Source organism: Solanum pennellii, chromosome 5 (assembly GCF_001406875.1).
Source record: "Solanum pennellii chromosome 5, SPENNV200".
NCBI lineage: Eukaryota > Viridiplantae > Streptophyta > Magnoliopsida > Solanales > Solanaceae > Solanum > Solanum pennellii.
This window is the reverse complement of record NC_028641.1, coordinates 11711431-11725035: the sequence shown is the minus strand read 5'-3', so window position 1 is coordinate 11725035 and position 13605 is coordinate 11711431. Positions and strand designations below refer to the sequence as shown.

Genomic DNA, 13605 nt, shown 5'->3' with positions numbered 1-13605 from the left:
TATATATATATATATATAAAACAATTTATTTTACATATATTTTACTACTTAGTTTTTTTATCGGTCTTGTTAGTACCTAATTTACTCCCTTAGAATAATCCCCTTTAGTTACTTTTCCTTAAAAAAAACAATAATTAAAAATGACAATGATGGAAAGTAAATAAAAATGAAAAAAAGAACTTTCTATCCTTGGTTGTAATTTGGGAAAATTATTGAAAAGTCACTTTTAGTCAAATCGCCGGTTAACTGCGATTTAGCGGGCATTCAGAGGGCCTCACACCTTCTCGAATTGTACATTTGAAATTCATACCCTTTTTCAATTGATTTTATCTGTTTCAATCTTTTGAAAAGAAGTATAAGTTTTTCTTGATTTTTATTAAAAATTAAGTGGCGACTGTTGACACCCAATTTTGGCCTAACATTTTCAAAATTTGTGATTTTTTAAGTTTAGTTATTTAATAGTTCAAAATATATATTTTTTACAACTTAAAATAAGTTTATCGATAACTATCCTTATTTGTCAAAATTTAGGATTTTTTATTAGTTAATCTTAATTACATTTTTCATAGTTGATTAAATACATTCAAATATTTGTATTAATTTTTATTTTGATTAAATCATTATTTTTGCTAAATTCATGTGTATATATATATATATATATATATTCATTTATTGTACGGAGATTGATCAATAATTTTGGGCCACAATTCAAAGCTCACACATTTGAGCTCATTGCATTTTTTTTCTATTTAGGTTTAGATTAGGTAAAAAATAGGGGCGCGGTGGATAAATATTAGTGGTAATTTTCAGATTTCCTTTGGTCTTTAAAGACTTCTTTTTAGTGTTCATATTTTCCGGCAAGTTGCCGGAATCCTGCAAAGCCACCAGTAGAACCACTAAGCCCATTTCACAAAACCACCCTCACCGGAGCATTTTCCGGCGAACCACCAAAACTTCACTGTTCTTCCTCTCCTCTTCCACTAAATCACCATTAAAACACAACCAAGCTGCCACCTGAAACCACCTCCAAATCATCACCAAACACCACAACCCCAAACCAGACTTTTCACCTTCACCACGTCCGTTTTCCTCCAAACAACAGCCAACCCAAGAACTCAAGCTAAACCACCAGTCCCCCGCCCCATTTTCTTTGACGATTTCTTTTCTTTTCAGGTATACAGTCGTACAACGAGCTCCAAGCTCTAGTAGCATAAAGAACCAGACAAGCTCCCAGCTCTGAAACTCCATTCTCCATTTTGCGTTTCTCCTCCATCAGATCTGAACGAAAAATTCATAATAAATGGTAAACTCTTTTGGCATTGTCTTCATTTGTTTCTTTTGAACACTAAAAGAAGTCTTTCAAGACCAAAAGAAATCTGAAAATTACCAGTAACATTTATCTGAAAATTTTCTTTGGTCTTGAAAGACTTCTTTTAGTGGTAATTTGTTTGCCTATATATTAGAATGCTATTTATCTTATTCTTTTTGGTTATATTATTAAATTTGTTTGAACTAATTTTTCAAAATTGGCCAATAAGAAAATCTCTCAGTCGGTTTTAGAGGTCTTTCCATGTTAATAAGATGGATTTTTATTTTTAAATTATTATTTAATTCATTTATTTTTATCATATATATTTTATATATATTTGATACAAACACTTTTACTAAGTGTTTTGACAGGTACCTCGGAGTTGCTTCTCATCGAAGCTATTCCAATGAATTCAAATGTACTTAATATTCATTATTGTGTATATTATTGATGTTAAGCAAACCTTAGACCGATACTTACATTATTATTTTATTTTATTATTTGTGTATATTACATGTTAATTGTACTTGTATATTGATTTATTTCCTCCTCAATTTGAAAAAATGAATTCAGTCGGGACCCATGATTGAGAATTTCGAAGAGTGTCTAACACCTTCCCTTCGGAATCACTTGAACACCTTACCCAGAACTAATGGTTTCATAGATTACATAAAGTGGTTTCCTGGTTTTCCTAAAATTAGGTGGCGACTCATTTAAAATTCATTTATTTTTAAACATCTTTTAAAACTGACTTAATTAATTATTTTTTGAGTCAACGCGACGTTTTTTCCTATTTGAATAGAGTGGGGATGTAAACAGATTGACGACTCCGCTGGGAATCTTAAATTTTTAACCAATATTAATTTATTATTTTCAAATTGAGGGGCATTCTCTTTTATTGTGCTATAACTTGTATTCTGTATATTTTGTTGATTATTTGTATATCATACTTGTTGTTCATTCATTATTCATTTTCTTTGTATGTATAATTTCATTGCGTTCATGATATGTTCTATTGTATGTATAGTATATTAAAGAACGATTTTGCGGGACTGCAACTGTACTTCTTTATAATCAATTGTTTTTCGAAATGATCGACAATTATTGGGTCGTCATGCGTCTGATGGTGGTCCTGAATTTTAGCCTAAGTTGTCAACTTGAGTTCACGGTCTTTTAAAAGCCACTCTTAGTCAATTAGTGTAGAGCTAAACAAAATCTCGATTTCTAGCGTATTTCGAACTAAGCTAACCCAACACCCAAGGCGTGTTGGGCCCATTCAAGAGATCACCTTGAGTCTAAAATGGCTCATTGCCTAAACGGACATTTATACTTACTTGTTTAAATTTAAAGGATGTATACGTTGTTTAAAAAATGATTGTCTAGTTTATTCTAGTTGAAGAAAGTTTCACAAGCTATTACTTTATCCAAAAATGTTGACATCCAGAGAAGACAAGAAATCAAGAAAGAAGAAGGACCTTTCATGGATGCATAGTTTAGGGTTGTGCCCCTGCGTATGACTGATTAGTGATTATTTTGTATCCCTTTTTTCGTGATATGTATCCCATTAAGCTTTATTCATAAAGATTGTATGAATTTCTGGTTTGGTCAATGACGTATTTCAGATGACGTTATTCATCCTTCAAATCGGTAGGTCTATTCTTGGCATAAAAGGTTCCATATTTGTATAGGATGCACAATAATTGTTTGTATGTTATGTGATGTATATAATTGAGTTTGTCTTCAATCAAGACAGTGATTATGTGTTTAATTAATTATTTATGTGATATTTTGAATGAACAAGAACTAACACTCTTACCTTTTGAGTTGTTCTTCTTTAAAGCGAAAGGTTGATTTATGTTAGAATTTGAAAATCATTGTCCGTCCAAAGTTACAAGAGACAAGAAGACTAGCCGAATTCGAGTCTTTGTATTTCACAAAACATTAATGTCAAGTCAAAAATATAAATCAGGGGGGTCTTTGACTATACGGTCACACTCATTTATTTTCTATTATTTTTACAATTATGGTCCTGGTTTCACACTTTTCTCATATTTTTTTAGAAAAACCATCCCCGACATGATATTTGGTTCTCATTGAGAATTGAGAGAATACAGAGTTCCAAAAAACATACAAAAAAGAAAACAACAAGTGGTACTGTATAAAAAATAAAAAATAAAAAGACCACTTCAACATGCAGTACAAAGGTTGACAGTTGAGAGAATATAAGGAATCACCTCTAGTTGGTCTCAATTTTAAAATTGTTTTATGTCTTATCTGAATGAACTATGTGAATCTTGTTCTCATTTCAATGATATACGTAGGCAACCCTTTTTGAGTTCGGTATTATTTTTTCCAAAAGTAAAAAAAATAAAATAAAATAGTTCGTGCATATTTTCCAAGTCATATCGGAACGAACTACGCGAACATGATTCAAATTTCGATGAAATTTGTGTAGGCAGCCCTTCTTGGATTCGGTATTATTTTTTCCAAAAGTAAAAGAATAAAATAAAATATTTTGTGCGGTTTAATAGGCATAACTTCATGAACTACGCACACCTGACTCTCATCTTAATGAGATACGTAGGGAGCCCTTCTTGAGTTCGGTATTTATTCTTTTGAATTCAAAAAAAAGGGTCAAATGGTTTGTGCATATTTTCAAAGGCATAACTGCATGAACTACGCTCACCTAATTCTCATCTCGATGAGATATGTAGGCAGCCCTTCTTGGGTTTGGTATTCATTCTTTGAACAAAATGTGTATATATCAAAATATTCATGTCTTCGACTTAGTTTGGATCAATGCAGTTAGGATCATTAAAAATAATCTATATGATGGAAAGGATTGAATTTGTGGTAAATCGTAGATTCTTTTGGTACCTCTCGTTTATACTTTTGTGGTGCTTGAAAATTATCTTGCATGCATTCAAGGTATGAATAAAACCGATCTTATATTTCATGTGCATTGTATGGTGAGCTTTTAGATCAACATTCAATTGTATCGCACTGTTGATCTAGAACTTGGCCTGAATGTCATCGAGGCGAAATCCTGAGTAATGTTTTGTTTGAGAAAGGATTGTAGGTCTTTTGACCCGATTGTGCCTTTCAAAACCTACCAAATGACATTGGTCCCTAGTTTTCCCACTTCGAGCCTAAAGCCTTTCTTTGATAACCACATTTTAGCCATTACCCTTTTGAGTGCTCACATGCATTATCCCTCTCTTGGTCCAACCTTCTTGATTGCACCAAGAATGTGCAAATTATAAGAGAAGATTCATATTTGAAATTTCCAAAATCAAAGATATCGAGTCTCCGAAAGTTAAGTAAGCAAAAGACTTCTAGAGAAAAAAAAAAGAAAGGAAGAAAGAAAAGGTGAAAAAAATAAAGAAAGACAAAAATACCCTTAGGGGTCAATGAAAAGTGGGAAGGAAAACACTCCAACAAAAAAGTAGAAAAATTTATAATAAAGGAGTGAAATAAAAGAAAAGCTCCAAGAAATAAGGACTTAAAGAAGTCAAAACAAAGGAGTGAAAAAAAAAAGAAAAGAAGGGAAAAGCTCCAAAAAATGAAAACTCAAAAGAAATCAAAACAAAAGGGGAAAAAAGAAGAGAAGAAGGGAAAAGCTCCAAAAAATGAGAACTCAAAAGAAGTCGAAACAAAGGGGGTGAAAAAAATAAGAAGAAGGGAAAAACTCCAAAAAAAATGAGAATTCAAAAGAAGTCAAAAGGGGAGAGGACAATGAAGAGGATCCGACACCAAAGACAAACCAATCATTAAGAGCACAAATTTTGTGTGACGCTCAAGGAAAAATTAAGTCACTTTAATCCCAAATAAATATCCTACCCATCCCTAAGCCTACGTTACAAGCCAATGACAAGCCCTACATGATCTCATTCCAAATGTTCTCATATTAGTGGAGATTTACATAAGGGTCGAGCATATGGTATCACAGTTGTATGCATTGAACATTCTTCTGAATGTGAGTGCACTTTGAAAATTTTATTATAATCAAATGTTTCAAATATGTGTGGAATAGGACCAGTCTTTGTTGTGAGGGCACTTGAAACATAAGGATTGCTATAATTCAAACCTTTGTTTGAAGCAAGATGAACGAAACTTGTTGATTCCTAAGTATGTTCGAGATACCACTTGAAGCAGTAGGAATTACCTTGAGCTCAATCTTAATTAGATAAAAAGAAAGAAAAAAGAATGAGAGATTTACCTGCAATCCTAACCGTTGATATCAATTGTAGTCAACATTTGACTGTCTCATCACATTCTTTTTTTTTAAAAAAAAAAGTAAGCAAACACTCGCTCTTTAATATTTTTCAAACCTTTTTTTAGAGTCTTTCCATTTTTAAAAAAAGAAGAAGAAGAAGAAATTGTTTTTTTTCCAGTTTTTCATTGTAAAAAGTGTCATTAGGTTAATTTTGTACATATGAGAGTCCTATTTTAATTTCATTGGGTTGTCCGTCCAAAAAATGTGATATATTTTGTCTTAGGCTTTAAATATAGTAAGGAATATCATTTTCCTATTTTATCATGTTCATATTGTGCATTTTTTATACTAGATGATCTTGTCTCAGATTCTTTACAAAATTCATCATTCATAAGATTGGAACTACATTTGACATGATTCCTGATTCAACAAGAAATGTAGGCGCTACGAAGGCTTGGCATATACCTAGTGTAATTTTTCTTTCTCCTTTACACTGGGACAGAACTTTTGAGAATATCTCAAAAATTCACAATAAAAATGCTATCTCCAGCAAGTCAAGATGGAAGATCATTTTTTAGATTTGCCAAAAGTTTTAACTGGGACAAAATTTTTGAGGAAGACCTCAAAAGTTTCAACAAGTACTATGAGAAGCTTGATAGTCAATTTCAAACGATCCGTCATCGCTTGAAGTTCCAAGTCAACTTGCAAATCTCCAGCATTTTATGGCAAGACAGCATCTCCTCGTACAAATCTCCAATAAAACATGAGTTTCAAAGAACATAAAGCGTTCAAGATCAAAATGATGATCGCTCACTTGTGCCAAAGTGGAAGGCACTTTGTACATATTCTCTTGTGAATCTTTCCTTAAAGTTTCTTAATCATGTTGCTAGCTAAAGCGACATGTTGTCTTCTAACTGTTCCTTTTAAAATACAGGGACATATGAAAGCATCGAGATGATGAAATTTTTAAGATACACGAGTCATCCACCTCGTAACAGTGGAAAATCATTGGGTCATTCATCAGTTGCATTTTCATTGCATTTTTTATTTCCGAAAAGGCCATCATATTTTTAATTTTTCAAAAGGATAATTGTAGATTTCATTTGCAAAGAGGGTCATTGCATTCATTATTTACCGAAAAGGTCATTGAATTTTTCGTTTTCCGAAAAGATAATTACATTTTTTATTTGCCAAGAGGGTCATTGCATTTTTATTTGTCAAGAGGGTCGTTGCATTTTATTTACCTAAAAGGTCATAGCATTTTAATTTTCCGAAAGGATAACTGTATTTTTCATTTTCCAAGAGGGTCATTGCTTTTTTATTTGCCAAGGGGTCATTACATTTTTATTTACCGAAAAGGTCATTGCATTTTTAATTTACCGAAAGGATAATTGAATTTTCATTTGCCAAGAGGTCCATTGCATTTTTTTCATTCGCCGAGAAGGCCATTGCATTTAAGTCGCATTTATTCGGTGGTGAAGGATGTGCACTATATATTTTCAACGTCCAAGTCGGTGAAAACTTGCGTTGAAGATATTTGCATTTAAGTCGCATCTATTCGGTGGTGAAGGATGCACCATATCTTTTCAACGTTCAAGTTGGTGAAAGCTTGCATTGAAAGATATTTGCATTTAAGTCGCACCTATTCGGTGTAAAGGATGTGCACCATCTCTTTTCAATGTTCAAGTAGATCAAAACTTGCGTTGAAATATATTTGCATTTAAGTCGCATCTATTCGTAGGTGAAGGATGTGCACCATATCTTTTCAACGTTCAAGTCGATGGAAACTTGCGTTGAAAGATTTTTGCATTTAAGTGGCATCTATTCGGTGGTGAAGGAAATGCACCATATCTTTTCAATGTTCAAATCGGTGAAAACTTGCGCTGAAAGATATTTGCATTTAAGTCGCATCTTTTCGGTGGTGATGGATGCGCACCCTATCTTTTCAACATTGAAGCCGGTGGAAACTTGCGTTTAAAGATATTTGCATTTCAGTTGCATCTATTCGGTGGTGAAGGATGTGCACCATATCTTTTTAATATACAAGTCGGTGAAAACTTGCGTTGAAAGATATTTGCATTTAAGTCGCATCTATTCGGAGGTGAAGGATGTGCACCCTATCTTTTCAACGTGCAAGTCGGTGGAAACTTGCGTCGAAAGAAATTCGCATATAAGTCGCATCTATTCGGTGGTGAAGGATGTTCACCCTATCTATTCAACGTTCAAGTCGGTGAAAACTTGCGTTGAATGGTATTTGCATTTGTCCTACCGATGGACATACATTCAATATCCTACTGATGGATAATCTTTTCATTCGTCCTATCGATGGACATACATTTAGATCCTACCAATGGGTCACCTTTTTTTCATTCTACCGATGGATAATCTTTTTCATTCGTCCTACCGATAGACATACATGCAAAAACCTACCGATGGATCATCTTTTTCATTCATCCTACCGATGGACATACATGCAAAATCGTACCAATGGATCATCTTTTTCTTATTCGTCCTACTGATGGGCAAACATGCAAAATCCTACCGATGGATCATTTTTGTTCTTTCTTTTTTCATTTGTTCTACCGATGGATATACATTCAATTACTTTCAATGGATCATCTTCATTCGTCCTACCAATGTACATGTATTTATATCCTGACGATTGATCATCTCCATTCATCTTAGCAACATTCTAGAGGATGCACTCTCAGTGGAGCGACATGTACGGACTACTTCAACAAGGACGCAACACAGCGTGAAACCTTTTAGATGCAAGTTCGGAATCGACTTCTACTACATTTCAACAACATTTTTATATAAAGGTCATGTGTTCGATCAAAATTGGGTTTGTTAATTTTCGTTGTGCACGATTTCTTTCGTCAATCATATTCAACGAAACGGACAGTTGTTGACACTTAATTTTGGCCTAACATTTTCCAAATTCGTAATTTTTTCGTTATCTTTGTTTTTATTTTTTGCACAATCTAAAAAATTATTTAAATATTATGGATGAATTTTGCATACGTAGATTGATCAATTATTTTGGGCCACAATTCCAAGCCCACACATGTGAGCCCATTGAATTTTTTTTCTATTTAGGTTTAGATTAAGTCAATAATAGGGGGTAGTGGATAAATGTTAGTGGTAATTTCAGATTGCCTTTGGTCTCTAAAGACTTCTTTTAGTGTTAATATTTTCCGGTAAGTTGCCGAAATTCTGCCCGAATCCGGCAAAGCCACCACCAGAACCACTAGACCCATTTCACAAAACCTCCCTCACCGGAGCATTTTCCGGCGAACCACCAAAACTTCACTGTTCTTCCTCTCCTCTTCCACTAAAGCACCATCAAAACACGACCAAGCTGCCACCTGAAACCACCTCCAAATCATCACTCCATTCTCCATTTTGTGTTTCTCCTCCATCAGATCTGAACGAAAATTCCATAATAAATAGTGAACATTTTTGGATTTGCCTTCATTTGTTTCTTTTGAATGTTCTTTTGTTATATTTGGCTACTGCTTTGTGAATATTGGTTGGTTTTTATTATTTTTGTTTGTCACTTTGCTCAATTTTTGGCCATTATTATCTCCATTTTTAGAATATCTAAGTCTTTGTTCATGACTTTCTAGTAAGCTTTAGTATGTTGTGTAGGTTGTATTCGTTCGACGTTTTAGTTAATGTTGGTTTGATTAGTTTTGCTCTTCTTTGTTGCACTGTTATTTGTTACATTTCAGGAGGTTCACTTTGTTCATTTTAGCTTTGGATTTTGATAATCTTTATGTTTTTCATGATGATTGTTTCCATTATCTTTTATTTTATTCCATTGTTAATATTTATATGTTCAAGAAAATGGTATGTTAGTTTGAAATTTATTGTTAAGAAATTAGTCTCCCTAATCTACTGATACTTTTCATTACAAATTTGTTTGCCACTATATTGGAATGCTATTTATCTTATTCTTTTTTGCTATATTATTAAATTTGTTTGAATTTATTTTTCAAAATTGGCCAATAAGAAAACCTCTCCGTGGGTTTTGGAGGTCTTCCCATGTTAATAAGACGGATTTTTATTTTTAAATTGTTATTTAATTCATTTATTTTTATCATATATATTTTATATATATTTGATACTAACACTTTTACTAAGTGTGTTTACAGGTACCTCGGAGATGCTTCTCATCGAAGCTGTTCCAATGGACTTCAAATGTATTTAATATTCATTATTGTGTATATTATTGACGTTAGGCAAACCTTAGGCCGATACTTACATTATTATTTTATTTTATTATTTATGTATATTACATGTTAATTGTACTTGTATATTGCTTATTTCCTCCTCAATTTGAAAAAGTAAATTCAGTCGGGACTCACGATTGTGGATTTCGAAGGGTGCCTAACACCTTCCTTCGGAATCATTTGAACCCCTTAGCTAGAACTAATGATTTCGTAGATTACTTAAAGTGGTTTCGTGGTTTTCAAAAAATTGGGTGGCGACTCCTTTAAAATTCATTTATTCTTAAAATTATTTTAAAACTGACTTAATTAATTATTTTTTGAGTCACCGCAACGTTTCTCCCTATTTGAATAGAGTGGGGATGTAAGAAGTGATTTGTTAATTTGGAAAATTGATTTCTCTTAAATCATAAGATTAATTAATTTTTTGAAACTTAGTCATTTTTTTAATTCAATTTTGAGTAAAATAGTGATGTGTGAAAGTAGGTCGCTTCCTATGAGTATCAGGCTCATTCTCAAATGCACTCATGAAACCGGGATAACATGACCATAACATGCTGACCTTAAAGCTCATGTCAACACCTTGATTATTATGTGTGGACTTGATATTTTATTTCATTTAAGCAGTCATAGTTCAAGTCTGAGACCGCTACGACTCTGGAATATAAGTTACTGTTTCACTAAGTGGAGATTCAATGCAAAGTACACCTTCCTTTTGCATAGTAGTCTTCCTTTAGCTGATGGTCTCTCTTATCATATACTAAAATGAATGGGGAATTATTGGTGTGACATTTTAATATATTTTTAAAAATATTAATTGCATGGTCACACAGACAGTTGTTTTTGGTCGTTTGGTTGACCTGTTCATACGCTAAAGAAGTAATGACAATTACTTCATGCTTAGTGCATTACTTTATTTTGGAGTTATTGCATAACATACACCATTTTGGAATTACCGTATATATTACAAACTTTTTCTTAAATGTCACCAACGATTGGCTTTCATCTTTTAGCTAAGAGACTTTTGTAACTTTTCAAATATTATTTTTCTTTCTTTTACTCCTCCATTATTCTTTAACCTATGTAACTCCTAAGACCATTATATTCACTATTTACTATCTCATTATCTTCTTACTCATTGCTAGGAAGATATCCCTAACTATAAATAGTGGTGGTCTTTATTTTGGTTTGGGAGATACCATACACAAGAGAAATATAGAGCGAAAGAGTTGGTCAAAAGAGAGTTCTTATTAGTTGAAGGGAGGTGTTCTTTTTTGTGGATCTTTGGACTCACCTCTTGTCCATAGTTGTTGAGTTATACTTTGTGAATGTTGTTGTATCCTAGAAGGGACAAGTCAAAGAGGACTACTGCTGGATCGGTGAAAACATTTGCTGCAGTGGGCCTAAATCTCCTTAAAGAGAGCGAGATATATGTGTCTCAACCTGAAGATATTTATTTCTTCATTTTATTTTCAATTGTAATCTTTTACTTTTGTTATATTTTAAGTTTTTCACTAACAAATAGATTTATCAAGTTATATGACCAAAGATCACTTCCCTATTTTTTTCAAGTTTTGCCCATTTTTTTGGGGTCAAACTGATCTTGAACGTTGTAACGTGATTTAGATAATATAGGATACATTGTCGTTGCAATGTCGTCTTAGTCAGTATAGTGATATTTATTATTTTAATTATTGTTAATATTGTTTTCAATTTAGTCTATGAACTACATTATAAAACAAATTACAACCCAGTCGTTAAAGTTCGGTTCTACCTACAACATGTGTTTTGTAGATGATTTCAAGTTTTTTGATGGTGGTTGAAGGTGTTGAGTTGTTGAAGAAAATTATTTTTGAGCAATACCTCAACATCTCTATTTATAATTATCAAGGCCAAATTACGAAGTGTTTGTTGCTTCATGAGTTGGAGTAGGACAACACCAAAGAGCTTCACGTTCGTCGTGCAAATGGAAATATATTGCATTTTAGTATCAAAGAATTTGTCATCGAATTGAGCTACAATGTCCACATAATTTTGATGATTTTAGATATTCGAAATTCACTTCGAGCAAGTTGTTTGAAAGGTACTTTCTTGACGCAAAAACAAGTGAAAGCAAAGGACATCAGTTCAACAATTTCAGATGGGCACATAAATATTAACTAGGATGTCGTTCAAATGACAATTTTATACTTTATACACACATTCGGGTTTTCATCACTTGGTGATACAGTGATATCTATTGACGATTTCATAATGGATGAATATGGGAAGTATGAACAATTTCCATGGAGGCAACTGACATACTCAAAGTCGATGAAAACAATGAGGTAAGAGTTTACATCGGCTAAACAAATATATTGGTTAGCTGGCTTGTCGGATGACACTTTATTTATTTATTTTTATTTTTTCAAAAAATATTGGGTAGGGAAAGGAAAAATGAGGGAGGGGATCACAATACAAGGAATCGAACACTCACCAATAAGGCTGGAATTTAGTAACCAACCTACTAATCTACTAAGATTCTCATAATAGTAATATATGTAGTTTAGAAAATATTAGAATAACAAAATAAAATGGAAAAAAATAAAAAAAACTAAAAGGAAGAAACTAAAAACTAATTAGTTTGTAATTACACCATATAATTACCACCAATTCACGATTTCTCCTTGAAGATTGGAGAGTGTAATTACTCCACTCATGGTTGCACTTAATAGCAATTAGACAGTCAACTAAACATGTCAAAAAAGTACTTTCTCCGCTTCTATTTATATGTCATCCTAATTAAAAATTGATGTGTCACGACCCAAAACGAGCCGCGAGTGGCACCCACACTTATCCTCCTATTTGAGAGAACCAACAAATCTAAACCCCAACGTTTACCAGTATATAAATTTTGAATAACAAAATATAATGCGGAAGACCAAAACTCACTAATATAACCAATTAAATAAACTTCTAAAATGTAATACTTATCATCCCCAAAATCTGGAAGTCATCACATCAAGAACATCTATCCTCAAATTACTAAGTCTAAGAGTATTTAAGAAACTAAAATAAGTAGAACGGTGGTCCATGTCCGAACTTCAAGGACATCAAGACGTGAATGAGAGAATCCAGTCCGAGCTAGGAACAATAGCTCACCCTGAAATCTGACGTGCTGAAGACTGGCTAGAGTTGCGGACGAGTTGAAGTCAACGGTGCACTTGCTGCACTCCACAAAACAACAAGAAGAACATAAAAGTAGGGGTCAGTACAAGTACTGAGTAGGTATCATCGGCCAACTCAAAATAGAAAGCAATATATATACGGAATAATAATGTAAAATCAACCACAATACCTAACAGGTGACAATCAACAAGTACAAAAACCATTGGCAACAACACCAAGCACATCTATGAGGGCTCAAGCCTCCACACCATACTCATTTGGGAAAAATAGATTCCTTGAAATTTAGTAAATTAACATAATTCAAGATTACTTCTCTTTATTCTTATCGTGTCGGAACGTGACACTCCGATCCATTATTCCTACGTGTCGTAACGTGACACTCTGATCCATTAATACTACGTGTCGGAACGTGACACTCCGATCCATTATTGCTACGTGTCGGAACGTGACACTCCGATCCATTAATCCTACGTGTCGGAACGTGACACTCCGATCCATTAATACTACGTGCCGGAACGTGACACTCCGATCCATCTATCTCATTATTTCAGTTTATCAAGCTCTCTTTATGTCAAGCATCATCTTAACAAAGAGGATTTAGGATTGAAAATTCAACAGTCTTATCATTCTAAACACCACAATTATACGATCACAACATACAAACACACAATCAAGTATAT

General features: G+C 33.2%; 1 long non-coding RNA gene across 3 annotated transcripts in view; it reads left to right on the top strand.

The window, feature by feature from the left end:
• Window positions 1-3077, top strand: part of LOC107018856 — a 6244-nt gene extending 3167 nt beyond the window's left edge. The window contains exons 2-3 of one of the 3 annotated variants that reach the window (XR_003578198.1): window positions 1174-1303; window positions 1670-3053. This is a non-coding gene — a long non-coding RNA (uncharacterized LOC107018856). Of the gene's footprint in view, window positions 1-623; window positions 1304-1669 lie in introns of those variants that run through there. The other 2 variants (XR_003578197.1, XR_001456686.2) reach the window with 2 other exon arrangements.
• Window positions 3078-13605: the final 10528 nt, after the last annotated feature.